The 6,580-nt window shown below is 37.5% G+C and overlaps 1 long non-coding RNA gene across 1 annotated transcript; it reads left to right on the top strand.

The window, feature by feature from the left end:
* Positions 1–2,083: 2,083 nt before the first annotated feature.
* LOC121373632 lies at positions 2,084–3,556 on the top strand. The gene is made up of 3 exons (XR_005958107.1): positions 2,084–2,513; positions 2,925–2,980; positions 3,503–3,556. It is a non-coding gene; the product is annotated as an uncharacterized LOC121373632 (long non-coding RNA).
* The last annotated feature ends 3,024 nt before the right edge of the window (positions 3,557–6,580 follow it).

The raw sequence follows: 6,580 nt of genomic DNA, 5'->3' as shown, positions 1-6,580 counted from the left end.
ATTGTGGTGACTGACAACAATCCGTTGACATATGTATTGACTTCTGCTCGTCTTGATGCCACTGGACATCGTTGGTTGGCTTCATTGGCGAATTATAATTTCAGTATCCGATACAGACCAGGCAAGGCTAATGCCGATGCTGACACACTGTCAAGGTTACCAGAAACCACAGATGTTTCACAAGAAATGGAAAGTTTGTCAAACGATTCCATTCAAGCAATTGTAAGTCAACTTGTGTTTCCAATTTGGCTGAAAGTTTGTGTTTGTCCATTGATGTTAGTGAATTTGATGATACCGATATTACAGAGGACAAATGTGTAGAGAATGCTCGTGAATGGAGACGTTCTCAAAACAAGGATCCAGCACTTGCCACAGTCATCGGACATTTGAGGAATGGAACCAGACCTGACAGGTTGCAGTATACTGGAAATCAGGAGATGATCGGATTTCTGAAGACCTTTCAACAGCTTCAGCTTAAGCGTGGTGTTTTGTACCGAATCACTAAAGTGGATGGTGAGACACACGAACAGCTGGTCCTTCCAGACAGATGCCGATTGGTGGCTTTGAGCAGCTTGCATGATAATGTTGGACACCCAGGCAGAGATAGAACATTATCACTCATTATGGAACGATTTTTCTGGCCGGGAATGACAAAAGATGTTGAGGAACATGTTCATAACTGTGTGCCTTGTTTACGCAGAAAGACACCTAAAACAAGTAGAGCACCTTTAGTCAGTATAGAAACTTCACATCCGCTTGAACTTGTCTGTATGGATTTCTTGACATTGGAACCATCGAAAGGAGGGCAACAGTATATCTTAGTAGTTACCGACCATTTCACCAGGTATGCGCAGGCATATCCCACCAAAAACATGACTGCAAAGACTACAGCAGAGACGTTTTTCAACAACTTTGTAGTTCACTATGGAATTCCAAAACGTATTCATTCCGACCAAGGAGCTAATTTCACGGGAAAACTGATGCAAGAGCTGTGTGCCATGTTGAAGATTGACAAATCCAGAACCACACCCTATCACCCAATGGGTAACGGCATGTGCGAACGCTTCAACCGGACACTCTGCAACATGCTCGGAACTTTAGATTCGAACAGCAAGAAGAATTGGAGAGTACATGTAGGTCCTTTAGTTCATGCATATAATTGCACACGTCATGAAACTACAGGTTATTCTCCATTTTCATTGATGTTTGGACGTCAACCGCGTTTTACCTGTGGATATGGCTTTTGGATTGGACATGGAGACAAAGAAATCCAAATCTGTAGCAGCCTACAACAAAGAATTACGAGAACATCTAACACATGCTTATGATTTAGCCTCCGCTGCAGTCAAGAAGTCTCAAACAAGACAAAAACTGTATTATGATCAGAAAGCAAGAGCTGCAGTGTTGGAACCAGGAGATAGAGTGCTAGTGAAGATTGTTGCGTTTGATGGTAAGCACAAACTATCAGACAAGTGGGAAGAAGATGTGTACATCGTTCAGAAACAACCAAATCCATCCATACCAGTTTTCATCGTTGGCAAGGAAAATGGAGATGGTCGCAAGAGAACGCTACATAGGAATTTACTACTTCCCATAGGATCCATTGCTCCACAGGAACCTTTGGTACCAGTCCCTAAACCAAGGAGGAATCGGACTTTAACATCTTCAGTAAAAGATAGCACCGAGGTGAAAACTACTACCGTAGTTGACAGTGACCAAGAAGTTGAGTCTGGGGATGACGATTTAGTTATTATCTCCGCCTACCCATCTGATACTTCAGTTTCAGCTGATATTGCAGCTGATGGGCCATCTGAGGTAGAAGCAGTACAGGATGACCAGAGAGAGGACATGAGTGCTGATGATGAGGTTCTAGGAGATGTAGAGGTACCCGAAGATGCTGCTGTATCGGAGACATCAGAAAATGACGTTTCCAGTGAGCAGGAATCGGACGAACCCCCAACTCAACTGGTGTATGTTGATCCCGACCCAAGTAATGAAGAAAAAAACGACATTGTTTCTGAAGATAACAGAGTTACTCCACCTATGCCCCAACCTCGGCGGTCGAGCCGACGACGTACAGAGCCTACGTGGATGACTGGAGGAGATTATGTCTTTTCAGCAGTGTCACAACCTGACTGGTATGTACGTGCCAATTACCTCAGATCTCTTCAAGCTGAGGGGGTGTTTACAACACCGTCAGATGTTGGCCATGCTATTTTAAGTTTGGTCAGCGGTAGTGTTAAATGACGAGGACGTCATTTCACGGTGGGGGGAAGTGTGTGGCAGATGATGTTTTAATATTGTGTAAATATGTAATTTGTTATTTTAATATTTCGCAGGTATTTGTCAGATATTGTTGTCTGTCAAATAGTATTTATTCTATTAGTTTTCTCAGTCAGGTACCCTTTATCTGATTGGCTAATAGCACTGCATGCTTTTCACGTGCACACACTACATGAACAGCAGACATGTTTGACGGGTTTTGACAGGCGACAGATCAGAATACATTATAGGTACAAATTAATTTCTTTCTTTTAGTTAAACATTATTAATAATATATATAAATATATTGCTCACATACTAGCGAATTAATGCAGATAAATGATTACATTGTTTTGATAATAATATAACTAATTGTGCAAGTTCTAGGAGTTCTACGACTAAATATAATAAACTACTAAATGTTTTAAATTATTTCTAAAAAGGAATCATATAAATATATTATATCAATAACACTTAATTCTTCAGCGTAAAGATATGTTTGTATTTTAAACATCAACTTATTTTAATATTTCCACTATCATAATTGTACGAAGATATGCGTGTATGATTTATGAGTGTATGCTGTGCCAATGGTTTTATTTTGTTGCAGGTTCGTAAGCATCTGTAGTTATGATGCTTAATAGTTTATAATTTATTCCCAGGTTTTCACACTCTTGTTGACCACCGGCATTGTTTACGCTCGTGTACCACATACAGGGTATGACATAGTTAGTAATCAAGCAGTTATTTCAATTAATTATTAATCTTAAACTTCATTATAACATAATTGTAATATTTAATATAGTAAAGTATTTTTTTTATTCTGACAACATTCCACAGTAATTTATTTTAAGTCAATTAGGTTAATGTATTCACTAAATCTCAACCATTTGTTATTCTTGTAATTACCTCCCCTTGGAGTTGATTATCCCGATATCTATCATATACATGTAGGTGTGGATCAAAAGGTTATTCAGGTTTAGTTCAATCAAACAGATTGTTTGATTAGGAAGATATTATAGTTTAGTAGATGTTACTTATAACCGTGACATTAATGGGATACGAATTGAAATGTTAATATATATTTTTTTAATATTGATGACCTGTGATGGACATATTTTTATGATGTTGTGATTGACATGTATGATCGAACTATTTTTATGACGATGATTTTTATGACGCATACATGTAATTATTTATAATGAACGCCTGTTATATATTGTATATTTTATTCTTCCAGGGCGTTGTTTGCAATGACATAATGAACTTTATGAAGTAAATCATTTCCAAACGTCGTGACGTGTTGTTTTCGTCCTTTGAACCCTGTTACATATGTTTAGCTACACATTCATCAAACAGGCATCGAAATAAGCATTGTGTCTGGTAACCCATTTACAGGTTACCACAAAATATAGTCTGGTAACCTATAGGTTTCCACAACTATATGAAAGTTAGAATTGAATTCCTGTTACTACTACGCGGTCGTTCTGAAATTGTAACGGTGCGCGCGATCATCGGTACGAGAAACGAAATCCGGAAGTAAATTTATCTAGTGGGCGCTGCTTAAACGCGGATTGCCAAAATTGCTTTGCAATTGCACAAGTGCGCACGAATATCGGTGCAATTTTGTACGAGACAACAAAACGCGGACATAAATTCATCTAGTGGACGCTGCTTAAACGCGGAGTGACTTGCTCGCGAACATCGATGCAATTCCTGACGAGATAATGAAACGCATAAGTCCTGAATGCATTGCCTGGTTTACGTTCGGAAACGAAACTACCGTTCGTTGAAATTTTTGTCGAGAACGAAACACCGTTCTCGACTTTTCTAACATGTGGTAACATCCCGATAACCTGAACGACCGTTCTCGACTTATTTCGATGCCTGTCAAACCATCCAACACTGAAAAAGGTATCTATAATTGTGTGCATCAAATTATCTGAATAGTACATAGTATTGTAACTAAAAAATCAAATTGTCTGCATCAGTGCATGTCATGTAATAATATTTTTAGCACTGCTGCTGAAATGTTTTAATAACTACATTCCTGAAAGGGAAAATAAGTCAGACTACACTAATGAACCTTAATTGGATGTAAGCACGAAAATAAGTTGAAATTAATTGAATGTGTGTCTGTGTCTGTGCTTTGTGTGCGTTTGTGTGTGTGTGTGTGTGTGTGTATGTTGTGTGTGTGTGTGTTGTGTGTGTGTGTGTGTATGTGTGTGTGTGTGTAGTACGTTTGCATAAATGTCAATAAACGTAGCGCCGATACCTTGATTACTTTACAGTTATCAAATTCTGAAAGTATGTGATCTCAAAAATATGTATGTATTTATTTATTTATTTATTTATTTTATTGGCCTAACTCTTCTTTTTCTGTCACCATTTTAATAATTTCGTGTATTTCGTATAGCAATTGCGATATTAGAAACTTCACCCTGTGCCAGCTGGCCGTTATAAAGAGTTTGACAGGGTGTGGCCTATATAGGCTATATAGGTATGTAATAAGATACCCATCTTAGTATAGAAACATACAGACTTTTAAAACGCTACTTCATTCTTATTACAGAACGGCCGAGAAATACGAGTATTAGTAGGCTCAGTATTTTGTTTAGAAATTGGGATATTACAAACTTCACCTTGTGGATGTTGACCGTTGTAAAGAGTTTGACGGGGTGTGGCCTATATTGGTATGTAGTACTAGTAGGGACACCTGTCTTACTAAAGGACATATATACTTTTAAAATGCTACTTGATTTTTATTATAAATTGGCCGATAAATACGTTTATTTTTTTTATACATAGTAGGCCTAATTTCATCCATCTGCTGGCCCTTTTAAATAATGTGTGACGGGATGTGGTCTATAGATACGAAACTAGTTGGGCACCCCATATTACCGTAGTACAGAAAGATAGTGATACGTAAGACAGGTGCGGATCCAGGATTTTTAAATAGAATTTAAAGGTCCTTGACAGGTGGACTTTGCATTTATAATGTCATAATAACTTTGCATTTTTGTATATTCTGTAATATATATTGTTTTACCCAAAAATAAGGGTGGGGGAGGGGGCGGGCCCCTTGCGTCCCCGCCTAAATCCGCGCCTGTAAGATATTTTAAAAAGTGCTTAATAAAAAACGGTTAAGTCGTAGTTATACTGGTATTAGTGACAATAAAACTATTAAAATGAGCCTTGGTTGTGTTTTATTTTTGTGTGGGTTTAAAATCATTAAAGGGACATTCCTGAGTTTGCTGCAATTTTTAAGATGTTATCGACTAACAGAGACTTTTTAACGATTGTAATTACATATCAAATATATTTTTCTGCCTACAATATTAGTGGCTGTATATTAAACGTGTTTATGACCGTTCTCATTTTATTTCCTAAAATATATTTTTTCGTACGTACGAAATTATTTGAAGACAAAATCCAGTTTGGGCTTCTTACAAATATTAAGACGACCAGAAACACAATAAATATACAGACAATGATATTCTAAACAAGAAAATATATTTAATATGTAAGTTTAATCGTAGACATATTTTATTAGTCGGAAACATCTTACAATGGAGCAAACTCAGGAATGTCCCTTTAAGTTATAGTCAATACTAGTAATTAGCATAATAGTGTGTTTAAAATTGTTGGAAATATAGGGAACAATCGAAAGGCGTACGAGTCCGGTGTTTAGAACGTCGCCACGCGTGTCTGCTAGAGTAATTGACTGCTAGGAATTGGCTGCTAAAATCCGCTCGGTCAACAAGCCCGGAAGTAAATACTCCTATAATATGTTACTGTATAACACAGACAAAACATACTAATGCGTACTTATCGAAAAAAAAAAATTCAGCTTACTCACCTGAAAATTAATCCTTGCTTTGTGTTTATAATTGCACAATACACAGATTACATTAATATACTGAATTCATCTACAAAAAACAAAAATTTAATCAGTGTCAAGCCAAAGAAAACGGAAATGGACACACTAATGTGACCCGCTGTTCGGACCATACTCAATACGGACCGCTATTGTCATGGGGGTGGGGAGGTAGCTTTGCGGGGGGGGGGGGGGGGCTTTCTGCCTGGTAGTGGAGCATATTTACTCAATCCATTAAAAGCGGCTGGTATATCAAAGGCCGTGGTATTTGCTATCCTGCCTGTGGGTTGCATATAAAAGATCCCTTGATACTAATTTGAAAATATATATTGGGTTTCCCCTCTAAAAAATATATGTCTGAATTACCAAATGTTGACATCCCATAGCCGATGATTAATAAATCAATGTGCTCTAGTGGTATCGTTGAACAAATCAAAGTAA

Source organism: Gigantopelta aegis, chromosome 5 (assembly GCF_016097555.1).
Source record: "Gigantopelta aegis isolate Gae_Host chromosome 5, Gae_host_genome, whole genome shotgun sequence".
Classification (NCBI taxonomy): Eukaryota; Metazoa; Mollusca; class Gastropoda; order Neomphalida; family Peltospiridae; genus Gigantopelta; species Gigantopelta aegis.
Note: the sequence above shows the minus strand (reverse complement) of the source record. Positions and strands in the feature narration are given on the sequence as shown.